General features: G+C 48.4%; 1 long non-coding RNA gene across 1 annotated transcript in view; it reads left to right on the forward strand.

The window, feature by feature from the left end:
* LOC140409541 (uncharacterized) overlaps positions 1-25,562 on the forward strand; it is a 77,632-nt gene extending 52,070 nt beyond the window's left edge. Inside the window, exon 3 of the long non-coding RNA XR_011940381.1 lies at positions 25,190-25,562. This is a non-coding gene — a long non-coding RNA (uncharacterized lncRNA). The remainder of the gene's footprint in view (positions 1-25,189) is intronic.
* Positions 25,563-26,299: the final 737 nt, after the last annotated feature.

Below are 26,299 nucleotides of genomic sequence, written 5' to 3' on the forward strand. Positions count from 1 at the left end.
CTCTGACCCACCCTTCCTTTTTAATTTTCTGCTTTCAGATACTCAAAAACCTCTACCTGCCCAGTCACAGGAACCCCAAGAGAATTATGAGAACAGCAGTACACCACTGATGAAGAGGTCACTTGACTTCCTCTGGCCCTCTCAGTGACCAGCTCAGAAACGTGCACGGCATGCACCTGAAAGGTTAATATAGAGCTGGGATCAGCATGCATGGAGTCATCTGGCTACAAGTGGGGTGCAACCAGCATGGAAGGAGGATGAGGTGGCAGATGGGTTCTGGTTCAGGAAGCTCAGCCGAAGACCCTAAAGGGCGTGACATATAGGAGAGCGCTGAATGGGCATGCATACCAGGATACGGGGTGCATTATCTGGCCGTCCATACAGTCTGAAGGGACATGGAGGAGTCCAGCTCCAAGTTGACAAAGAGAACAACACAGAGCTTTCCCTTTTCTCAACCTCGGCACCATCTACCTGCTGGACTGGACTGTCACTGATGCCCCCATACATTTGGTACACAGGGACCCCACTCCTCTGCCTTCTTGTGAGGATACAACAATATATCCTGCCAAATGCACCAAAAAACCTCCCAAAACACTCCTCAGAACTTTCAGTGGAAAGAGTTCCACAAATTTTACTTATCAGGAATCAGGGTGCCTGGTCCTTTAAATGATGCTTCTGAATGGTTCATCTTTTTGGGTGAACTGATGTGTTGGGTGCTCTGCTACACAGATGAATCAATACGGTTGTGAATGGTACAATTCAGTTTTATTACTAACATACATTTACAGTGGTAAACTGGTTACTGAGGTTCGATAATAACCCTTGAATCTGTGGACCTATTCCTAACACTATCTTGTAGTGGCACTCAGCACATGGTGAATGTCTGAGTGGCTTGCTGTGAGCTCTGTGCCCTGAGCTGTCTCCTGCTGGAATGAACGGGAAGTGTTGTGTTCCCTGTTTTGTAGTTTGCATGCTCTTGCCTGTGATTGGCTGTGGTGTTGTGTGTGTGTTGATTGGTCAGTTGATCTGTCCATCAGTATGTATGTCTGTTTGCACCATGATGTTTACCTGAATATCATGACATCCCCCCTTTTTTTTTACAAGAACATGTGCCTATGTGGTTATAAATAGAGATGTGTACTGAGTGCAGCTGAATGTGTGTGTGTGCAATATCTACAGCATGTTCATGGGGCTAAACTATATACAAGGGGTGATGTCGGGTGCGACATAACAATGAGGTTGTACCATAAACAAAGAACGGGGAAATGTTGAACGCCAAAACAAACTCCTGTAACGACAAGGAAGAACAGAAACATAGCAACACAGTGGTATTATGAGTTCAATGTACAAACAGGCTCATAAGTCCAGTCTAGTAGGGGTTGACCGCCTCAAGGGTGGGTCAGGATCCACCGGCTGAGGAATGGGCCTGGCCACGGGCGACAACGGAAGGGGCATGGTGGCAGGAAGCTCCACGAAGTCGACATCAGGAACAACAGGAGGGCGTGGTACCAGTGTAAGTTCCCGTAGTGAGCGTGGAAGTAAGCGAAGAGCCCGGCGATTGCGCCTGCGAATGGATCCATCAGGCATGCAAACCAGGAACGAACGGGGAGCCACGCATCGGAGAACATCGGCAGGTGCTGACCAGCCACCTTCTGGTAGGTGGATGCGGACGTCGTCTCCAGGCGCCAGGGCGGGAAGATCAGTTGCCTGTGTGTCATATGCCATCTTCTGGCGAACGCACTGCTGTCGCATCCTGTGCAGTACCGGAGCACGGTTGGCTGTGGGTACCAGAATGGATGGCACAGTGGTCCTGAGGGCGCGACCGATCAACAGCTGGGCTGGTGAGAGGCCAGTGGCTAGTGGGGCCGAGCGATAGGCCAGCAGATCTAGGCAGAAATCCGATCTGGCAGCAGCAGCCTTGCAGAGGAGCCGCTTGACAATGTGAACGCCCTTCTCCGCCTTTCCATTGGACTGGGGATGCAGAGTACTGGACGTCACGTGTGTGAAGCCATACGCAGCAGCAAAGGATGACCATTCCTGGCTGGCAAAACAGGGCCCATTGTCCGACATGACCGTCATCGGAATGCCGTGGCAAGCGAAGGTGTCTTTGCAGGCCCTGATGACAGCGGACAATGTCAAATCGTGCAGGCGTATGACCTCTGGATAGTTTGAAAAGTAATCAATGACGATTACATAGTCCCTGCCGAGCGCCTGAAAAAGGTCCACACCCACCTTCGCCCAGGGGGACGTTACCAACTCATGGGGCTGAAGCGTCTCAGGAGGTTGCGCCGGTTGAAACCTTTGGCAGGTGGGGCAGTTGAGCACCATATTGGCAATGTCATCACTGATGCCCGGCCAGTATACCGCCTCTCGGGCCCTCCGTCTGCACTTCTCGACCCCCAGATGGCCTTCGTGTAGTTGGTCGAGGACCAGCTTGTGCATGCTGTGCGGAATCACAATCTGGTCCAGCTTAAGGAGGACACCATCAATGACGGCCAAGTCGTCTCGGACATTGTAGAACTGCGGGCATTGTCCTTTGAGCAACCCTCCCGTCATGTGGCGCATCACACGTTGTAGAAGGGGGTCAGCCGCAGTCTCCCGGCGAATACGGGCCAGACTGGAGTCGTCAGCTGGCAAATTTGCCGATGTGAAGGCCACCTGCGCTTCGACCTGACAGACAAACCCCTCCGAATCGGGCGGTGTGCTCACTGCTCTAGATAGGGCATCCGCAATGATAAGGTCCTTTCCCGGGGTGTAGACCAGTTGGAAGTCATACCTCCTGAGTTTAAGGAGGATGCGCTGGAGGCGAGGGGTCATCTTGTTCAGGTCCTTATGTATGATGCTGACCAGGGGCGATGGTCAGTCTCAACGGTAAACTGGGGGAGACCATACACGTAGTCATGGAACTTGTCCAACCCGGTTAGCGAACCCAGGCACTCCTTTTCGATCTGCGCGTAGCGCTGTTCTGTGGGGGTCATGGCCCGCGAGGCATAGGCGACCGGGGCCCATGACGCAGTGTCATCCCGCTGTAGGAGTACCGCCCCAATGCCGGACTGGCTGGCATCAGTCGAAATTTTAGTGTCACGAGATGTGTCGAAAAACGCCAATACCGGGGCTGTGGTGAGCTTAATTTTGAGCTCCTCCCATTCCTTCTGGTGTGTGGGCAGCCACTGGAACTCCGTGGACTTCTTGACTAGGTGGTGCAGAGCTGTCGTGTGGGAGGCAAGGTTGGGAATGAACTTCCCCAGGAAGTTGACCATGCCTAGGAAGCGTAGCACTGCTTTCTTGTCTGCCGGCTGCGGCTTGGCTGCAATGGCGCTCACCTTGTCTGCATCCGGACGGACCCCTGACCGGGACATGTGGTCCCCCAGAAACTTCAGCTCGGTTTGGCCGAAAGAACACTTGGCTCGGTTGAGGCGCAGGCCGTTTCCCCGTATGCGCGCAAAGACGCACTGGAGACGATTGATGTGTTCCTGTGGTGTGGTGGACCAGATGATGACGTCATCCACGTAGACGCGCACCCCTTCGATGCCTTCCATCATCTGTTCCATGATCCTGTGAAAGACCTCGGATGCCGAGATGATGCCAAACGGCATTCTGTTTTGCAGAACCTGCCGAAAGGGGTGTTGAAGGTGCACAGATTTCGGCTGGACGGATCCAGTTGGATCTGCCAAAAACCCTTCAAGACATCCAGTTTTGTGAAGATTTTAGCCCGGGCCATTTCGCTCGTGATCTCTTCCCGTTTGGGTATTGTGTAGTGTTCCCTCATTATGTTGTTGTTGAGGTCTTTTGGATCAATGCAGATCCGGAGCTCGCCGGAGGGCTTCCTAACACACACCATGGAGCTGACCCATGGTGTGGGCCCCGTGACCCGGGATAGCACCCCTTGGTCCTGGAGATCCTGCAGCTGCTGCTTGAGTCGGTCTTTGACTGGCGCTGGGACCCTTCGAGGTGCGTGAATGACCGGGGTGGCGTCCGGTTTGAGCCGTATTCAGTAGGTGTAGGGCAGTGTTCCCATGCTCTCGAACGCCTCCTGGTTGTTGGCGAGGAGCGATTGGAGCTGTGCCCTGAATTTTGCATCCGGGAAGTCAGATGTGCCTTCTGGAGACAGAGCGTGGACCCGTCACACGAGGTGGAGAACATTGCATGCCTGTGCACCTAGCAGGGAGTCCTTTGATGAGCCGACTATCTCGAATGAGAGTGTGGCCGTGCATGTGTTGTGTGTCACCTGGAGCTGGCAGGATCCCATAGCCGGGATAACGTTTCCATTGTAGTCGACCATCTTGCAACGGGATGGCCGAATTGGTGGTCTGACCTTCATGACGTAGAAGGCTGACTATGCTATGAGGTTGGCGGAGGCGGCAGTGTCCAGACAAAATGTTATCGGTGATCGGTTGACCGTTAGGGTGGCACACCATTCATCACCCGGATTGACATTGTTCACTTGCAATGTCTGGTGGGTCCTGGCTGGAGACATCCGGTTCCCATCACTGACCGCAACATGGAAGGCGTCCCGGTCGTCAGTGTCACTGGTCTGGATATCGTCTGGGCACGACTCGTCGTGAGGAGGCTGAATGGCCCGCACGTCCCTGCGAGGTTGTTGGAATAGGGGAACATTGGCAGGTTGAGCTGCTCGACAGCAGGCAGCGTAGTGGCCCACCTTGCCACAGCGGAGGCATTGTCGGTTTCTTGCCGGACATTGCCGCTTTAAATGTGCGGCAAACAATCTGGTCCCGAATCATTGAATCGGAGGTGGTGTCATAACCGCAGGACTGCGCGAGGATACGGAGGTGTGTTAGGAAAGATTGAAAGGGCTCATCCTTACCCTGCAGGCGCTGCTGGAAGAGATAACTCTCGAAACTCACAATTACCTCGACGCTGAAGTGTTGGTCGAGTTTGAGAAGGACCGTCTTGCACTTGGTCTTGTCCTCACCTTCCGCGAACACCAGGGAGTTGTAGACATGAATGGCGTGTTGCTCTGCCGTGGAGAGGAGGATAGCGATCTTTCTGGTGTCTGAAGCGCTCTCCTTTTCGTTGGCTTCCAGGAAGAGCTGGAAGCACTGTTTGAACAGCTTCCAATTGACACCGAGGTTTCCAGCGACTTGTAGTGGCTGCGGCGTTCTGGCGATGGCAGATTCCTGAGGATTTGTAGGTAGGTCCCACAGTTACCCGGTTCCAATCCTGGTACTATGATGTGTTGGGTGCTCTGCTACACAGACGAACCAACACGGTTGCGGATGGTACAACTCAGTTTTATTACTAACATATATCTACAGTGGTAAACTGGTTACTGAGGTTCGATCATAACCCTTGAATCTGTGGACCTATTCCTAACACTATCTTGTAGTGGCACTCAGCACATGGTGGATGTCTGAGTGGCTTGCTGTGAGCTCTGTGCCCTGAGCTGTCTCCTGCTGGAATCCTCAGGAAGTGTCGTGTTCCCTGTTTTGTACTGTGTAAGCTCTTGTCTGTGATTGGCTGTGGTGTTGTGTGTGTGTGTTGATTGGTCCGTTGATCTGTCCATCAGTATGTATGTCTGTTTGCACCATGATGTTTACCTGAATATCATGGCATGAACAACACAATAATTTCAGCACCTACATTGTCCAATAATGGTATCCTAGCATCAGCTAACTGTCCGTTTAGCTAAGTTGGTTGGACAGCTGGTTTGTGTTACAGACTAAGCCAACAGTGTGGGATCAATTTATCAGCTGGGGGTTTTCAGGAAGGCTCTGCCTTCACAACCTGGTGATCCTCAGTGTGTTGATCCTCAGGTTAAACCACCACCAGTCAGCTCTCCCCCTCAAAGGGGAAAGCAGCCTATGGTCATGTGAGACTATGGTGACTTTACCTTACCATCATATTTAATCTGGATTTTAAAAAAAATGCTTTTATTGGGTTTTCGTTTTACATAGTACAATATACATACACACAAAATGATAAGACTTTTGCAGGGAATCGGCACCTGGTGGTGCCCCTAATGTTATTTGCACTCCGGTCGTTTTTTGTTCTTTACAGGGGTTTAGATCTTGACTTCTTTTCGTTCTTTTGTTTTCTTTCCTCCTTGCTGCGTTTGCTGTCATGTGGCTATTAAAGAGAGGTTGCTTTTATTAAAAATGTAATCATTTTGGTTTGAGGAGAAGCAAGAGCTGGAACAACTATGCTTCATTTTCAACACAACACTATTATGCACATGCAATGAATTTCTCTTGACATGGTTTATGCCATGTAATTTCACCAAAAAATAAGGGATTGTCATATACCCCTTCATGATTCTATATTTAATAGAAACTACAGTAAAAATGAAAACCACAGTGGAAACATTACCATTAGCAACAGTGTGGCCATGTGGTTACATTTTTGGAGCAGAATGTTCCAGAAAATGCATTTGTCTGAAAAGCTTTATGAGAGGACAATGCTGGTTATTAAAGGGGTGGTAAGCAATTGGAGTCATTGGCTTGTAAGGAAACAGGAAATTCATACATGTACGTTGTTACTGCATTTAAACTGCAAAATGTGTAGGGGCATTATATTATGCTTGTACTGATGTCAACATTTTTCTTGGCAGAAGGAGTCAGCATTTAACCCTTTCTGGCCATATTGTGATAGATATGACAGCAGAAGTGCATTATATTTCCCACATCGATGGCTGAATAATACGCAGGGGCGCCGAGGGTGGGCTCTGCCCCCGGTAGTTGGCAGCGTTTCAACTCCCAGACCCACCTTCAGAATGCGCCTGGTAAAACGTCAATTGGGGCTTCTTAATTTTGAGGGCGGGTTTGAGGCTGTCTGCTTGCCCAATCGGCTTTGTGGGGCAGATGTCCAACCTTTGATTAGAAGGAAATGGTCCCAATGCCAAAAAAGGCTCAATGGCCAAATGAGGGTGGCCAGAGTGAGTCTGACCTCCGTATGTGCAATCTCGTGCTAATGTGCAGCATTGCGCACTTTGCAAACGAAGGAGGAAAGTCAGTTTGGCTGGACCTCAAAGGCAGCACGATTCAACAAAGACACAGCTGTCTTCAACAATGTCATTTAAAGCTTTGCTCCTAGTGTCGAGGGGGTGTTTGGCTGAGTGAACATATGATGGATGAGCTGGCACGCATTTAGCTAATAATGGATAGGTAGATTGCCATAATACTATCTGAAATTGTTAATGAGTGCACTCTTACACATCTTCTCAGGAAAAGTATGACCACAATGTCCATCTCTCCCGCATACTTCATAGTCCCGGGAGAGAGCCAGCAGTACTCAGCACCCGAGAAAAGGCCTCAAACTCATATGATTTTAAAATAGATAGCCTGCTCATTCAAATAAGCACCCCCGGTGGTAACAGATCTATTAACTGTGAAGTTGAGGCTCAGTGCTCAGCTGTAGCTTTTAGAATCATAGAATTTACAGTGCAGAAGGAGGCAATTCGGCCCATTGAGTCTGCACCGGTTCTTGGAAAGAGCACCCACTTAAGCCCACACTGCCACCCTATCCCTATAACCCAGCAACCCCATCTAACCTAAGGGCAATTTATCATGGCCAATCCACCTAACCAGCACATCTTTGGACTGTGGGAGGAAACCGGAGCACCCGGAGGAAACCCACGCAGACACAGGGAGAACGTGCAGACTCCGCACAGACAGTGACCCAAGCGGGAAGCGGGAATTGAACCTGGGACCTGTTGTGTTATGTAATTTGGAATAACACAAGCTGCCACTTGATGCAGTTTTGAGTAAAAGATGCTCCAGACTTTGAAGTGAGTTCAATGTGTTTTATTGAACTATTAGCACAGTTCTCAATGAGTTCGACTCTCTGCTAATCTAAATGTTGTAACTCAGTCTAATTGAACCAGCCTTGCTCTGAGCCACGTGCTGGGGTGTGATGCTGAGGATACACCCTGTCTCACTCTGTAGATGTTGGTCTGTGGAAAGAGCGGGGTGTGAGTGCCTCATCCCTTTTATAGTGAGATGTCACCCCTGAGTGTCCTGACTGCTCATTGGTCATGTCCTATTCAATGTGTTCATTAGCTGCATGTTTGCATATCATGACAGGACCCTGGCTCTGTGAAGCCATAGTGCTAACTATTCTACTACTGTGCTGCCCCATAGTATCATTTGAATACATATCATATAGGCCTCTCGTTTCTCCAGGTCTCCCTTAAGGACATTAGTGAACCAGGTGGGTTTTCATGGTCATCATTAGCCTTTTAATTCCAGATTTTTACTAAATTCAACTTTCACTATCTGCGGTGGTGGTATTTGAACCCAGGTCCCAGATCTTGCCCTAGGTCTCTGGATTACTAACCCAGTGACACTACCACTGTGCCACTACCTCCCCGCCGTAAACCCACCGTAACAAGCTGCCTCTTAAAAAAAAGGTAACCACACATGGTATGAATCTGACAATAAAGGCATATTAAAGCATTCACACAGTATTATGGCAATCAATTGGCTGTTAATGGCCTTAAATATATGATTAATTTACATTTACATCATGCAGGTACGGTTCTGGCTTTTAAGCTCGCCAGCCTTCCGTATTATGTGAAACTGACGTGATGATGTCGGGAATGCTACCCAACATTATCAGGCCCTATTAATAATATGGTTGCATGGTGGCGCAGTGATTAGCACTGCTGCCTCAAAACACCAGGGACCCAGGTTCAATTCCGACCTCGGGTAACTGTGTGGAGTTTGCACTTTCTCTATGTGTCTGCGTGGGTTTCCTCCAGGTGCTCCAGTTTCCTCCCACAGTCCAAAGATGTGCAGGTTAGGTGGCTTGACCATGATCAATTGCACCTTAGGGTGGAGTAGCAGGATTAGGGTGGAGGATTAGGCCTAGGTAGGGTGGTCTTTCGAAGGGTGGGTGCAGACTCAATGGGCTGAATGGCTTGCATCTGCACTGTAGAGATTCTATGATTCTATGTCTCCGGATGCGGGGAATGCACCTGCATTTTCAGGGTATTATTGTGGCCAGGGTCTCAATTGTCCAATAAATCTGTTGTTTCCTTTAACATAAACTTTGTCTCCTGTGACCTTCCACTTTCCAATTTCAAGAGGTAAGTCTTCCAATTAACCACTATAGCTTTTGTGGAAGTTCACAGGGAAGATGTTCAATAGAGTTTCCACTGAAGTTATCACCGGCAATCAGGAGAAACAACAAATTCATTTATATGGTACCTTTAATGTAGGGCGTGATTCAGTGATCGCGTTGCGCCTGCCGCAGCCGCATGTGCAGGTGACTTCCAGGAGAGCCCCAATTCGGGCTCCACGCCGGGCGCTGGGCCAATCGCGAGTAGCCCATCTCACTTCTGCCCGACGTGATCTGGATCTCACCCTCACTGCACTGGATCCAGATCTGCATATTTCAATGAGCCATTAAGTTAATTTAAATACTTAGGCACCAGGTTAATCCGGCACCCGCGAGTCAAATGGCTGCTCCTGCGAGACCTCGGCAGGGTGCTGTTTAGCACTGGTCGATACAAACGTGGACCAGGTGTAACGACACCTCGGGGACTCGCAGGGCATTAGAGGCCCCCGGATAGTTGGTGACAGGGCAGGGTGGTACCCAGAATCCCCCTGTCACTGGCGAACCTTGGCACTGTGAGCCTGGCACCCTGGCATTACCAGCCAGGCACCCTGGAAATGCCACCTGGGGACCCTGGCAGTGCCACCTGGGCACCCTGGCAGCACCACACTGGTACTTCCAGGGTTCCTGGATGGTAATGCCAGGGTGCAGGTGTACTGCCAGGGTGCCAGTGTCACATCAGCCAGTGAATGAGTCATCTCCCTCTGAGACTGAGCCACCTCCCTTTGTGTCTGTGCCACGTCAGCCAGTGCCTGGGCAATGCCACCGACTTGGCAGCCATGGTCTACTGTGACTGGGCCACACTCAGGAGTGCCGCTGCAATTTCCAGGTGGCTCTGGGACATGGTCACCTGTGAGGCAGCAACCCTGTCAGGGGGGGGGTAGGGGGGGGTGGGGGGGGGGGTGCTCCGGCTGGGGGCAGGGGATGCCAGATGGACCCGCCCCATCTCCAGCAGGTCCTGCAAGACACAAGACAAGATGCATGATTAGACCACAGGCTGGGGGGGAGTGCAGGTGGTGGGGGTGGTGGTGAAGATGGGAGGTGGGGGTGAGGGTGGAGTGGGGGTAAGGGTGGGGTGAGAGTTAGGGTGTTGTGGGTGTGAGCGTGGTGTGGGGGTGAGGGTAAGGGTGAGGGTGGTGGAGGGGTGGGGTGCAGTGAGGGTGGTGTTGAGGTCTGGGGTTGACACACATGTCTTGGGGAACTGCAACTCAGCAGGGTCTCACTTCCTTGCCTGTGGCCAAATTCCACCCCGCGACCTCCCTTTCCCCCGGGCCACCGACCACGTCCAAGGTCCTCTGCTCTGCCATGGTGAGTGGCCGCAAGTCCGACAGTCCCCTGCCTATCTTCTACCGTCCTGGCGGTTGTGGGCAGCTTTATCCTGTGGCAGGGTGGGGGAACAGAAAATGACAGTGTTAGACAATCCGACCGACGCATGCAACCAAGGGGGTGGGGACCTGGTGTCCTCAGTGGCCTGGACACTTGTCCATGGTGGCCAGTATGTGGTGCAGTATGGGGGTTCTGCCGCCCTCCAGGCTGTGGGTGGTAGGGTTTCAGGTGTGCGCAACAGTGGTTAGTGCCAGGGGCGCAGTGCTGCCTACTCACCTTGGGCGCCCTGAGGAGGTCGTGCATTTTCTCCCGGCACTGCTGCCGGTCCAGATGGTATTGCCCATGGCGCTCACTGCCGCTGCCACCTGCGCCCTGGCATGGCGAATGACGGCAGCTGGCAGCCTCCTTCCCGGGCCGGGGTACGGGGTCATCCACCCCTCCTCCACCTAATCGGGGAGGGTCTCCAGTTCGACATCCGTGAATCGGTCCAGGTGCGGCGCCAATTTTGCTGTCAGGGAACTCCACGAATTCTGCGCCTGCGTCAACACTTTGTCTCAGAAACGGAGAATCCCACCCAAGATGTTTGGGGTGACACCTTGGAGAGTAGAGGTAGATTGGAATAGCACAGAGGTTTGCAAGGACAGAGGGGCCAAATGTGGGTTTTTCAGGAGAGGGGTGTTCATAACAGATTTGTCTGGGAGGGGGAAAGTAACCGAGGAGCGAAAAATGTTTACTGCCTCAGCCATGGGGGCTAGGGAGGGTAATTGGGCTGTTAGTAGTTTGGTGGGAATATGGTTGAAGGAGCAGTGTCTGGGTCACATTGACAAAATGAGCTTGGAGAAGGTACGAAAGGAATAGGAGAGAAATTACAGAAAGATGTGAATTTAGAGTTAGAGTCAATAATTTTTACCTGCTGTATGAGGGAAGGGAGGAAGTGGCAGGAGGGAGATATGTTAAAAAAAGAATGGTTTATATTTAAATAAACCTTGTCAAGACCACTGCGTGTCTCAAAGTACTTTACAGCCAATGAGGTATTTTTGAAGTGTAGTCACTATTGTAATTTAGAATATGTAAGAAAATAGTTTGTAGTGAAGAAGAGGATGGCAAGTAATTATGACAGGAGTGAAGGATCCTATAGTGCTTTACCTGAGGAAACTCCTGGTGCCACTAGGTGCCGTTATATTATTCATTAATGCCAATGATTTTAATACCTTGGAGAATTTGTCTTTATTTCTGTTCACAGATAGAACGGCAAAGTTTAGAGCTGATGCGTTTCATTATTGAATTGATGTTTCAGACTTAATACGGTTGGAAATATTCAATGCAATTCATTCATAATTACATATAGCAAATCACCTCTGCAGTAATAATATATAATTGTACATAATCACATTATTATACATGTATCTTTACCGCAATATTTCTGTGCTTCATTATATGGCAATAGTGAAATTGGCCTCTGTAAAAAGACTGTATGTTATATCTATCTGCATTAGTTGGCAAATGGATTCTTGCTCTTTATATTTGGTTCATCTGCATCTCATTGCTTATTTCACAATGACCTGATTTATATTCAGTGGTGCCAGCAGTGTGGATCATTACCAACATATCTCTGCCACTCTTATAATTTCTGATAATTAAATTATCTGAAGGGATGATTAATCTCAGATCAAAATGCTCCCAATTGGCAGCACTTTCACTCCTGTATATTCAGACTCTTGTATTAACTTTTAGAATAGAAGGGAGTAATAAGAGAGATTATCTATTTTATATTCTTACATCCCAGAAGTAATTGTGCGGCATTATTGTTTACTCGTTTATCTGGGCACAGTGGAAAAGCCACGTACCGTCTGTCACATTTACCAGGAATACCATTCATTCTTCAGCAAACCTTGTGGAAAACTTTTCTGTGCCCTCTGTAAATAATTAATTACTGTGGTTTATCAGATTGTGTTTGACAAAGACACTCAAGGCCCTTGGAACAAGTACACTAAATGAGCTCGAAATGAATGATGCTTTCTGAAACATTCCACCTTTCCTTCTATCAGCAGCTTCTCATCTACTTGTTCCAGGACATTGCTTTGTATCCAGAAATAGCTTTCCTCTCTATTAGTTCACTCCATACAGCCACAGGGAAATGTACCTGTTCTGTTTTAATTTTAAGTGTCGACAGAGATGAATGACTCTGATCCAACCAAGTCCCCTGTGATTTCTGGGCTTCAAGAAAATTTAAGTTGTAATTTTGAAGAGCCCTGTTCTGATGTGTGATGGAGCTTCACAAATCCTGATGAGGTATAACAGTCCTACCCCTACTTGAAGTGAGGAAAGGTGACAGATAGTTTGCTATTAACACATAGGCAAAGGGTCAGGCTCCAATAGTGGTGCTTGATGCTCCATTATTCAGAACTGGGATAGAAGTTCAGTAGTCACCATGGTTATACTAAGTACTTCAAAAGGCTCAATGCAAAGACAGGAATAGAATACAGCTAATGATGTCCTTGATTTTTCACTGCCATACTCACTGCTATAGTAAAACCTTGTGGTCATTGTCAAATCATAAAAGTTCAAGAGGTATCAGCTAGCATAGGAAATTTGTACAGATAAACAGAAAAGCTGAATGTGGGAAATCTGATTTATTTTTTCCCAAAATGGAATGAGTGCCTCTATAAAAGGCAAATTGATGACCATTTCAGATTCAATTCAATGAACTTTTGTTAAAGAGACCATTCCCAAATATAGCAGAATTATTCAAAAATAGGAATAATAATATGTTAGGAGCGCGATTCTCCGAAATGGAGACTAAGTGTTCGCGCCGTCGAGTTTCACGACGGCACGAAATGGGTGCGGAGACGACCGATTCTGGCTCACACAGGGGGCCAGCACGGCGCTGAAGTGGTTCACGCTGCTCCAGCCTCTCTTCCCGGCGCCAAATGGGCGCCGCTCCAACCCGCGCATGTGCAGTTAGGCCGCGCCAGCCTGCGCATGCGCGGGGGACTTCTTCAGCGCGCCGGCCGCGACACAACATGGCGTGGGGGTTCAGCGGCCGGTCACGCAACAAAGTAGGCCGGGGGGGGGGAAAGAGGCCCGCCCGCCGATTGGTGGGCCCCGAACGCGGGCCAGACCCCATCGGAGGCCCCCCTCGGTGAAGGGGCGTTTTTCCCCGCCTCCCCCCCGACCCTTCGCGCAGAGTTCCCGTCGGCAGCGACCAGGGGTGAACGGCGCCGGCGGGACTCTGGACTCTGCTTTTTCTGCGCAGCCGCTCGGCCCATCGGCGGCCCCGACGATTTCAGCGGCCCACAGCCGGCGCCGCGTCAAAGGCGCCCGTGCAAATGGCGCCGATTCTCCGCACCTCGGAGAATTGCATGCCGGTGTCGGGGCGGCGTGGCGCGGTTGCAGTGATTCTCTGGCCCGGCGCGGGGCTCAGAGAATCACGCCCAATATCTTAGTCCTGAATAAAACAGCATACTTTTTTATTGAAAACCTTGGGGTCAAGACTCATAATGTATGATCACATGGGATCTGGGCATGATGTATGATGTCTCGGGTGGCACGGTGGCACAGTGGGTAGCACTGCTGCTTCACAGCGCCAGGAACTCAGGTTCGATTCCGACTTTGGGTTACTGTCTATGTGGAGATTTCACATTCTTCCCGTGTCTGTGTGGGTTTCCTCCCAGTGCTCCTGTTTCCTCCCACAGTCCAAAGGTGTGCAGGTTAGGTGGATTCGCCATGTTAAATTTCCCTTTGATGTCCAACCGTGTACAGGTTAGGTGGGGTTAGAGGGATAGTTAGAGGGGGGAATGGGCCTAGGTAGGGTACTGTTTCAGAGGGTCAGTGCAGACTCAATGGGCTGAATGGCCTCCTTCTGCACTGTAGTGGTTCTATGGTTTTGTGGTTCTATGGTTCTAAGTCGATTCTACAGCAGCTTATTGATTGAGGGCCTGATCCATCATGGTACTCATCAGTTCAAATGCTGTCATAACAAGTTACACAATGGCATTCAATAAATCTAGAAACTTGTAGGATAGTACCAGGATCCAATAAACATTCTTGTAAAAGTCAGATTGGTTCAGTCAAGGAATGTAACTCCAGTCCCACACTGCTAATTCCCTCAAGTCAATGAGGAGTAAGCAACAAATACTGCCTTGCCATTGTTGCCCCCATCCCAGGAACTAATGAGAAAACAGGGAAGAATGAGGGAATATCTAATTTCCACAGTCCTGAAGTCAGGAGGAAGAAAGAAAAGTTGATATTACGATCAAAATGGTGCAAACAAAGCTACAGGGATCAAATTGCCCTAATTATACCCTATAATCCAAATAATAATCAATTATTCTATGAATCACATAATAACTGGCAATGCAGTATAGAACTCGATTATGGTTCAAGGTAATTAAGGTTAGGCTGGAGGAAGGTTTGCAATGGTGTTACCCAGGTATTCCTGTGTTGGGATCCTTCCTTCCTCTCATTTATATTAATGACCTAACCTTGGTGTACAGGGCACAATTTCAAAGCTTTCCAATGATATGAAACTTGGAAGCATTGTGAACTGTGGGGAGTAAAGTGTAGAACTTCAAAAGGCCAGAGACATGTTGGTGGAGGGGGTGGACAGGTGGCAGATTAAATTCAATGCGGAGAAATGTGAAGAGATTCATTTTGGTAGGAAGAACATAAAATGACAATCTGAAAGAAAGGGAACAATTCTAAAGAAGGTGCAGGAGCAGAAGGACCTGGGTGAAGATGCGCATAGGGCATTGAAGGTGCAGGGCAGGTTGAGAGAACGGTTCATAAAGCTTACAGTATTCTAGACTTTATTTTCAGAGGCATAGGGTACAAGAGCAAGGAGGTTATATTCAAATTGTATCAGACACTAGTTCAGCCTCCGCTGGAATATTGCGAGCAGTTCTAGGCACTGCACTTAGGGAAAGATGTGAAGGCATTGGAGAGAGAGTGCAGACAAGATTCACGATAATTGTTCCTAGGATGAGGAACTTCACTAAGGAAGGTAGCCTGGAAAAGTTCGAACTGTTTTCCTTGGAGAAAAGAAGGCTAACACGAGATCTGATTGAGGTATTCGAAAGTACGAGTGGTCTGGACAGAGTACATTGGAAGAATCTCTTCCCACTTGTGAAAGGATCGGGAACGAGAGAGCCCAGATTTAAAGTAGTTGGTGTAAAGAAGCTAAAATGAAATGAGAAAAAACTTTTTCAGTCAGTGACTGGTTAAGGCATGGAATGCACTGCCTGAAAGTGTAGTGGAGACAGGTTTGATTGAAGCATTCCAAAGGGAATTAGATTGTTATGTGAAAAGGAAGAATGTGGGACTTCTGGTGGCGGCGATGAGGGAGTGAGCCGCACATTCGGTGGCTCTCACTCCGGCCGGATTTTGGGACCTGGTTTCCCGACTTTTTGGAACTTTTGAGTGCTAGAAAAGACGGCCACAAAGTTGCTGAGTTAAACGTGCGGAGCTGCATGGAAACAAAGAAGAGCAGAAAGCAGCGAAAGCAGGAAAAGAAAGGGCAGAGACAAAGTGTTGTGGGAGCGGACCTGGGATCAAAGATGGCTGACGTACTGACCGCGGACCAGACGATCCAAGCAGCGCTGGACAATATGCTCTCGGGTCATAAAAGGAAGTTTTGAAGAGATGAAGCGGGATAACTTAGAACCGCTTCAGAAAGCGGTGGAGCAAGTGAACCAAAGACTAGAGGCCCAGGACAAAAAGGTCAAGGAGCTGGTGCAAGCGGTGGAGGAACAGGCGGACACACAAACAACCACTGCAATAGAGATAGATGGGTTAAAGGAGCGACAGAGAAGGCTGCTTGACAGACTTGAAGACCTGGAAAACAGAGCCCGCAGACAAAATCTGAGAATTGTTGGCCTCCCGGAGGGGGCCGAAGGAGCGGACGCCACAACGTTTGTGGTAGACCTGTTGCAGAAGCTGATGGGGGCTAACTCCTTCCCGCGACCACTGGAGCTGGATGGGGCACACAGAGTGCAGGTGAGGCAGCCGCGACCCCCCCCCCCCCCCCCCCCCCCCCCCCCCCCCACCCGGACCAGTGATGGTCAGGTTTCACAGGTTCACGGATAAGGAGCAGGTCCTTCAGTGGGCAAAGAGTACGAAGAGCTGTACATGGAACAACAATATCCTGCGCATTCACCAAGACCTAAGTCAGGAGGTGGCCAGGCGACGAGCAGCCTTTAAACTTAGGAGATATTGGGAGGGATTTGCGGACGTCATGTCCCAGGTACTGAAACCTAGGCTGGTGATGAGTCTAGTAGTGGCACTTTTTGGGGTCTCAGAAGACCCGGGGGTCCAGGAGAAGAAGGAGGCCGACGTCTTGGCCTTTGCTTCCCTGGTAGCCCGGCGACGCATACTGCTGGCATGGAGGGACTCAAAGCCCCCGAAGACCGAATTATGGCTCTCGGACATGTCGAGTTTTCTTGGTGTGGAAAAAAATTAAGTTTGCCTTGAGAGGATCTTTATCAGGGTTCGCCCTAAGGTGGCAACCGTTCATCGACTTCCTCGCGGGGAATTAAACGTCAGCGGGGGGGGGGGGGGGGGGGGGGGGGGGGGGGGGGTAGAGTAGAATAGAGGGGATAAATAGGCGGGTACTGTTTATGAGATAGGTTTTTGTTGATATTTGCACATTACTGTACACTGTAACTGTTTACAATGCCAAAAATACCTCAATAAAATTGTTTATTAATAAAAAAGAAAAGGAACAATATGCAAGGTTGTGGGGAGAAGGTGGAAGAAAGGCACAAAGGGTCATTCGGATATCCAGTGTGGATATAACAGACCAAAATGCCATCCTTTTGCTGTAAAAATTCTGTGATTCTGTGAAATAAAGTTGAGGGAATTACGGTTTGAAAGACATAAATTGTGCTAATTACAAAATGTAATTATGTGATGTCCATTTTCCAGCTGGTAACAGATCAGGTTAACGTTTCCTTGGGATGTTCTTGCTGTGAGTGGTGGGTTGGTCAGCACTCCACTGCCCCGATCTATTATGAACCTGTCCGACTTTCATAAATCAGTATTCATCACCAATACAATTTGGCCTCCCGGCTGAACCGCTACCATATGCTTGTAGCACATACCGCACTGCTAGAAAGAGCAAGAGTCCAGATGAAAAGGGACAAAAGAGCCCCATAAATTTTATTTTTAAAAATAAAACCAAGATTTTCCTGTTGATCTTCATGAAATGTGATCTAAAGGCAGAAGAGAGGATACAGCTTCCTTTTACTACGCACTCTTAGATACCATAAGACCATAAGACATAGGAGCAGAATTAGGCCATTCGGCCCATCGAGTCTGCTCCGCCATTCAATTATGGCTGATATTTTCCTCATCCCCATTCTCATGCCTTCTCCCCATAACCCTTGATCCCCTTCTTAATCTTCTTCCAATAGTACCATTAACATGATTTCTGATGGAATCTTAACATGTAACTTCACAGTTATCCATATAATTTGTGGGATGGGTGATATTTCTAGTGGGATAAAGCAAATCAACAGGATTTCGTCGCCCAACGCTGCTGTCACTGTCAAAGAGCAGAACTGTCTTGAATTGAAGCACTCATCAGCTGAGGCGACACGTGTGACTGACGCCAAACTCCCTGTCTGTCATGCATTCACGACTTAACTTGAACACTCCAAGCACAGTAGGCCAAGGTTAAGCCTCTAGAATTCCTGGAAAGTGAACCTCTGGAAATGTGGCATGTCCAGCTTAAATTGAGAGAAAAATGCTCAAGGAAGAACAAGTGGGGAGCGATCTCAAGTAATGGCAATGTTCCCTTTGAACAATAAAGTATGAGGGCAGCAAAGGACAAAAGGCAAGCTAGAAAGACTGGGTAGTTGCAACAAAATAGGACAATTCATCCTTGCCGCACTGTGGGAAGCCATACAGGTGTGCAGTCAGACTACACAATCACGTTAGAACCTACAGCAGATGAGTAAACACATGTAAGAAACCATCATCTGTGATAACAAAAGGAAACCAATGAGGACAACGTCTACTGTTATTTCAATGTAGCAGGACTGTCAAGTGTCTCGTGGCTTGATGGAGGGGTAACATTGCCAAAAATGCTGGCAGGGATAGAGATCTGACTGATGTCACCACATTCCATTTCCTTTCTTCTTCTTTCAACTGTAGTGGGCAGAGCAGAAGATGGTTTAGGCCAAGTCTATTATTGAAAAGTCTGGAATAATGTTAATTATGAATTTTAATAATGATCCCAATTAAATATTGTCTGCCAATTTTTTTGCTTTGATACTACTCTGCAAATATTAATGCATGAGCATTAATACAAGTTCTCTATCTATGTTTTAACAGAGCATAATCTGTATAAAATCAGTTTTATATGTATATGCTAACTGCTCCAGTATTAATATTCAAACAATATGATTCTAATAAAAACCAAGATTAAAATGTCAACAATGCTTTGAAGATGTTGCATCAGAATAGCTGTGTACTGTAATGTTAAAATAGTGTTTACTTTTCACAGCTTGATGCTTTGGATCGCAAGCATGGGGCATTGAACAATGTGAAAAAGGTCTGATAACCGAGTAGTTATAGTATTGGACTAGTACACCATAGGCCATTGTTATGCTTGTGGGGGTTTACTTACAGTACAAACAAATGATGACCAGGTTGCCACACCATAGGTTAACTAGTCAGAGTTTATTGCAGGATGTTCTTTCTTACAATCTATGATGGAAGAGTAAGGAAATATTCCAAGTGCTTCTGATGAAGACACAGATTCTTAATTCAAAGAATATACAAATCGGGGAGAGGGGGGCTATCCTCAATCTACCAACCTAACCCTACCAACCATCTCCCCCTACACTGGCTCCACTCATCATCTTCATAAACAAGAGAGGGAGTGACAAAAAGCACGCCATTCCCTCAGTCACAAGGATTATAAGACACAATAACTAAAAGAAGTAAAACTGTGTACAAATCGCCCAGGCTCGATTCCCGGCTTAGGTCACTTTGCGGTGTCTGCAAGTTCTCCCTGTGTCTGCGTGGGTTTCCTCCGGGTGCTCCTGTTTCCTCCCACAAGTCCCGAAAGACGTGCTGTTAGGTAATTTGGACATTCTGAATTCTCCCTCTGTGTACCCGAACAGGTGCCGGAATGTGGCGACTCGGGGATTTTCACAGGACCTTCATTGCAGTGTTAATGTAAGCCTACTTGTGACAATAAAGATTATTATTATGATGATGTCACCATGCACCCATGTGACATACTATAGAGAACGGCATTGGCTGCCATACATAATAGTCATGAGTTCAAAACCCATCATGGCAATTTAGCGAATTGAATTTAATGAATCTTGTTATTTGTGGGATTGCAACAGAAAACTAACCACAAACTTTCAGGATTGCTGCTTCACAATTTCCTTCAGGAAAAGAACCTGCCATAAGTACCTAGTCTCGCCTGCATGTGACTCCATTACTACATGACATCGTTAGCTCTTAGTGCCCTCTGAAGTGGCCCAACAAGACAGCTTTGCAAGGGACTTTTGATTAAAAGGAACAAAACTGGACAGACCACCCGACATTGAGGGGTGGCATGGTAGCACAGTGCTGCCTCAGTGCCAGGGACCCGGGTTCAATTCCGACCTCGGGTAACTATCTGTATCGAGTTTGCACTTTCTCTCTTTGTCAGCGTGGGTTTCCCCCGCGTGGTCCAGTTCTTTCCACAGTCCAAAGATGTGCAGGTTAGGTGGATTGGCCATGCTAAATTGCCCTTTAGTGTCCAAAGGTTTTGTGGGGTTAGGGAGAGTGGGTGGGTCGAGGTGGGGATGCTCTTTCAGAGGGTCAGCGCAAACTCGATCGGCCAAATGGCCTCCTTCTTCACTGTAGGTATTCTATGATTTCTATGATTGACCTTCACATTGGAAAATGATAAGGCACACTCAGTCCTGTCAACTCTGCAATTACCCCCCTATCAGTCAACTCTCAATCATCAATAAAGTGATGGAAATGGTCATCCACACTGCTATCAATTGGCACTTGCTCAGCAATAACCTGCTCACTGACACTCAGTTTGGATTTTGCCAAGGCACTCAGCTCCTGACCTCATTACAACCTTGGTCTAAACATGGATAAATGAGATGACCCTCAGAGGTGAGGTAAAAATCATATAAACCCACTTCTTGCAATTCATAGAAATCTTAGAAACCCTACAGTGCAGAAGGAAGCTTTTCAGATCATCGAATCTGCACCGACTCTCTGAAAGAGCACTCTACCTAGGCCCACTTTGCCGTAACCCCACCTAACTTTTGGAAACTAAGGGGCAATTTAGCATGGCCAATCCACCTAACCTGCACATCTTTGGACTGTGCGAGGAAACTGGAGCACCCGGAGGAAACCCATCCAGACATGGGAGAACATGCAAACTTCACACAGACAGCCACCCAAGGTCAGAATCGAACCTGGGTCTTTGGTGCTGTGAGGCAGAGTGTTAGCCACTGTGCCACCGAGCTGCAGTGGTTGTGGTTGTCGGAAGTCAATCATCTCTGTCCCAGGACTCACTGCAGGAGTTCTTCAGGATAGTGTCCTTGGCCAACCATCTTCAGCTGCTTCACCAATGGCCTTCCCTCCATCATAAGGTCATATGTGAGGATGTTGGCAGATGATTGCACAATGTTCACCACCATTCGCAACTCTTCAGATACTGAAGCAGTCTGTGTCCACATGCAGCAAGATCTGTACAATATTCAAGCTTAGGCTGACAAGTGGCAAGTAACATTCGCACCACACAAGCGCCAGGCTTATCCAACAAGAGAGAATCGAGCCATGCCCCTTGGATAGTTAATGGCATTACCATCGTTGAATCCCCCACTACCAATATTCTGTGAGTTACCATTGACCAGAAATATTGGGCGGGATACTCCAGTAATGGGGCTATGTCCCCATCCAGCGTTAAAATGCGGGCATTTTAAAATGCGATTCTCCTACCTGAAGGGGGCTAGCAGGGGCCCGGAGTACTCTTCGCAGCTCTAGCTGGCGATACAAGCCCCTGCACTTCCGGTCAGGAGTCCGCGTATGCGCACGGCGGCAGCCTTTGGCAGCCGCCCCGCACGACTCACACCGCCGACCGGCCCTGAAAATATAGGCCTCCCCGAGATCATGCGCTTGCGGATCGGTGGCCCCCAATCGCTAGCCTGGCCGTCCCTGAGGCCGCTCCAGTGAAGGTTCCCCCCCGCCCCCCACCAGGGTGGCCGCGGACTGACTCCGCAGCCGCCAGTGGCCGTTCCCGACAGGCAAAATGTGATTAGAACCTCGGTGTCAGGAACCCGGCCAGTTTTCTTTGGTGAATCGCGGAGAGGGGCCTCTGTCAATGGCCCCCTACCCACGCAGCGTAGACCACACGCGCGGTGAGTGGTGATTCTCCGAGGAACGGAGAATCGCGGGAGAGGCGCTGTGCCGATTTTCGGTGTCAACGCCCATTCTCTGCCCTCGCGCCATCAGGAACTTGGCCAGTTTCCTTCGGTGAATCGTGGGGGGAGCTCTGTCAATGGCCCCCTACCCGCGCAGCGTAAACCACACACGCGATTAGCGGTGATTCTCCAGGGAACAGAGAATCGCAGGAGCGGCGTCGTGCCGGTTTTCTGCGTCAATGCCCTTTCTCTGCCCCCGCGCCAATCATGATTTTGGCGTGGAGGCTTAGAGAATCCCGCCCAAGATGTCTACAAGAGCAGGTCAGAGGCTGGTAATTCTGGGAAGAGTAATTCACCTCTTGACACCTAAAAGCCTGTCCACCATCTACAAGGCACATGTCAGGAGTGTGATGGAATATTCTCCACCTGACGAGTGCCACTCCAACAACTCTCAGGATGCTTAACACCATCCAGGACAAAGCATCCCACTTGATTGGCATCCCATCCATCTCCTTAAACATTCACGCTCCCCACCACTGACGCACAATGGCAGCAGCATGTACCATCGACAAGATGCACTGCAACAACTCACCAAGGGTACTTTGACAGGGCAACAGATTCATGGGAACACCATCACCTGCAAGTTCTCTTTCAAGCCACACAACATCCTGACGTGGAAATATATCGGCGTTCCTTCTCTGTCACTGGCTCAAAATCCTGGAACTCCCTCCCTAACAGCACTGTGGGTGTTCCTATAACACATGGACTGCAGCAGTTCAAGAAGGCAGCTCACCATCACTTTCTCAGGGACAGCTAAGAACAGCAATAAATGCTGGCCAAGCCAGTGACACCCACATCCTGTAAATAAATATAAAAACAGATACTCATTGGGATACTTTATGGCAGACTTTTTCAAGGCTTCATCAACACTTAGTTTTCAAATTGAAGGATTTCACCTAAAGCAGTCACTATTAAGTTCAAAGAGGAGAAGAAAATTGGATGATCCTATCAATAAGCACAGAGGCATTGCATTAGTAATAGACTAAGGCAATTTCAGCCCAGTCCTCCAGAGCAACATTTGGGGATTGGTGCCTAAGTTGTACCACAAGCTGGTCAAACAGACTTTAAATGTTTCTGTGCAGTAGTATTCAGTAGCCATGGCTTCGCACCAGTTGCAATTCAAGCCTGCATTCGAAATTGCAGCTCTCAGGATGATTAAGGACTGCGTTGATAAACTAAATTTGTTCCTCACATTTATTGCACCCCATTTCACAACTTCTTTGAGCCCCCATCTGAATAGGAGTAAAGATGTTGGGCGGGATTCTCCCAAAGGGCAGCTAATTGCCGACGCCGGAGTAAAAACGGGAGTGTTTTACTCCAGTGTCGGTGCCCGTTCCGGGACTCCATTCTGCGGCCCACAGGGGGCTCGGACGGCGCTGGAGCGGCCTATGCGGCTCCAGCTGCCGATCCAGGCCTGAACCCGGCGCTGCGGGGTCTGCGCATGTGCAGTTGGGCCGGCACCAACTAGCGCATGCGCAGTCACCTTTTTCCCCGTGCCAGCCCCGACGCCAAATGGTGCAGGGCTACAGGAGCCGGCACAGTGGAAAGGAGGCTGGGGGGCAGAGAGGCCGGCTCACCGATCAGTGGGCCCTGATCGCAGGCCAGGCCACTATGGAGGCCCCCTCCGGGGTCGGACCCCCCCTCCCCCTCCACAGGCCGCCCCAGGAACCTTCAACACTGAGGTCCCGCTGGCTCAGAGGATGTTAGGACGGTAGCGGCCGGAGAGTCGGCACGTACCCCAACCAGCGCCGTGCCGACTACGCCGGTGCCGATGGCGCCGATTCTCCACGCTGCGGAGAATTGCGTCCCGGCGTCGGGGCGGCGTGGCATGATTTGCGCGGCGCCGGGCCGTTTCTCCGACCCGGCGGGGGTTCGGAGAATTCCGCCCGTTATTAGTGAGGATTGCAAATGAAATGTACAGGCATGCTCAGATGAATGAGACTGTCTCTCTACACTGTTTGAAGAGGACGTTTGATGCAGAGAGCATTGTAACAGGCTCATCAATATGATTTTCCTTTCATGAGAACATGCTGACTCTGCCGAATAAGGCAAGGGGAGTCCAAAATAAGCAAAACGTAAAGAACATTTATTTTACAACAATTATACACATGAGTACCGATAGAACCTCATTGGGTACTCTCTCCTGTCGTTCACTTCCAGAGCTTTAATACAGATAGGGGTAAGCTACCCTCCACCCCCAGCGGGGGCATTCATACTCCTCAAGGAGCATGGGGAAAACAATCATCCATGCACCGTATGTCCCGTGCATGTTATTACAACATTTGTAGAAGTTCTTACTGTCTGTTTTGATATTTCTTGCTTTCCATTTTCCTTTTCTCCCTCTTCATTACTTTTAGTGATACTTTGCTTTCCCAATCTTCTGGCCTACTACTAATCTTCGCAGCATTGTGCATCTCTTCTTTCAATTTGATACCATCCTTAACTCTTCAGTTGGCCACAGATTGTGCATTTTTCACATTGCATCTTGCTTTCTCAATGGACTATACTTTTGTTGAGAGTTATGCAATATCTCCTTAAATGTCTACCACTGATTATCTACACATTTACCTTTTTCCCAGCACACTGTGGCCATCTCTGTCTTTGTGCCTTTGTAATTGCTTTTATTTCTGCTCAAGACACTGGTTTTGGACCAAAGTTTGTCACCATCAAACTGAATGAGAAATTCTATCGCGAGCTGTCTGGGCAACTTGGCTGATAGTGAACTGTAGGGTCAATGGTCGAGTGGCAAGGGAGGGAGTATGAATGCTGTCAATTGGCAGTAGATTCCTGCTCCATGATTCCCACATCAATACATTGGGCATCTGTTTTGGGCAGCCCTATTATCTGCTGGAGGATACTATTAGGGGCAGCACAGTAGCACAGTGGTTAGCACAGTGGCTTCACAGCGCCAGGGTCCCAGGTTTGATTCCCGGCTGGATCTGTGTGGAGTCTGCACGTTCTCCCCATGTCTGCTTCGGTTTCCTCCGGGTGCTCCGGGTTCCTCCCACAAGTCCCGAAATACGTGCTGTTAGGTAATTTGGACATTCTGAATTCTCCCTCTATATACCTGAACAGGCGCCGGAATGTGGTGACTAGAGGCTTTCCACAGTAACTTCATTGCAATGTACCCCTACTTTTGAAAATAAAGATTATTATTATCAATATCTGCTGTGAGGCACTCTACAAGCACCTTTCAGCCAAGGAGCCTAGATCCACCATGGTAGCTGTTTGAATTCCCATTACATTTGGCTTTCACGGAAGCTGTTTATCATTAAAAATATGTTACTGTGACTGCAATGGAAACTGTAACTCAGTCATCGGGTGCTACATTATGTTGGGTTGCACAGGTCTATGAATGGAATTGGTCAAGATCTCCATAATGAAGAGGATGTATTCTAGGTTGTCTACAACTGGAGGTGAGCTCCTGTATCCTCGCAGCCATCATTTGTAAACTTTCTAGCAGCCTGGATATTGCACCTAGCATTTGGTTAGTCAAACCAGACAGTCTTCTGAATTGTTAAAAGCAGAATTAGAGTGTGCTCAAAAATATTTTTGTCTTTTTTCTTGGTGATTTGCTGATCTCTCACTAAAGTTAAGGCATGTGATGAGGAGAACCCTAATCCTCTTTCAATTTGCATATAGAAGAAGATAGCAAGTCAGCAGTCTGTTTTACAATCCATCCATTCTTTGACTTCAATGGAAAAGCAACTTGATGAGTTGTAAGGTGGGCTGCACTACCACCTACAAAACATTTTAGCTCCTACTGTATTTATTAAAAGAATGGCAAATACTTTTCAAGTAATTGATACGATAATAAAAGCAAATCATGGTAATTTAAATCAATGTTCCCTGAAGTTTACATTCGTTATGTTTGTACACCAAGTCCTAAGAATTGTCCTTGAAGTTCTATTGTTCTTTGTATCCAAAAACAAAATAATTGTAGAGTTCATTTGCTTCAAATCTCATGACTGCGGTGTTCCACCTTTCAAGTACATCTAACGCAGAAGGACCTGACCTAGTTAGTCAAAAAAAAGTAAGGCCCGAAGAAAAGCAGAGAAGAGGTGCCAACATTTCACAGTTTCTGACCTGCAACACTTTCTTCATAGAATAGAACACTGAAGAGGCAAGAGGTTCAATGGTCGTGCGAGCAAACTGCAAAAAGGTTCAGTCATGCTGTACGCTAGGAGGTGGTATTGGTCCTGAGTGCCAAGACTCTCACACCTATGACTGCAGATCATTGTCACAAAAACGGTTCATGACCTGACCAAGGTAGACAAAGGAATTCACAAGCCACTCTCCTTTTTCTTCCTGAGCACCCTAAACACGAATCATTGTCTTTATCTTCTGAAGGTAATAAGCCAGACTCAAATTTTAATAATGTACCCTGGTTAAAAATGTATGCTAGAGATCTCATTGTATGGCTTTCCACCTCCTCTAACAATTCAGTAATGAAGGCA

The sequence above is a fragment of the Scyliorhinus torazame genome, chromosome 3 (assembly GCF_047496885.1).
Source record: "Scyliorhinus torazame isolate Kashiwa2021f chromosome 3, sScyTor2.1, whole genome shotgun sequence".
Taxonomy (NCBI): domain Eukaryota; kingdom Metazoa; phylum Chordata; class Chondrichthyes; order Carcharhiniformes; family Scyliorhinidae; genus Scyliorhinus; species Scyliorhinus torazame.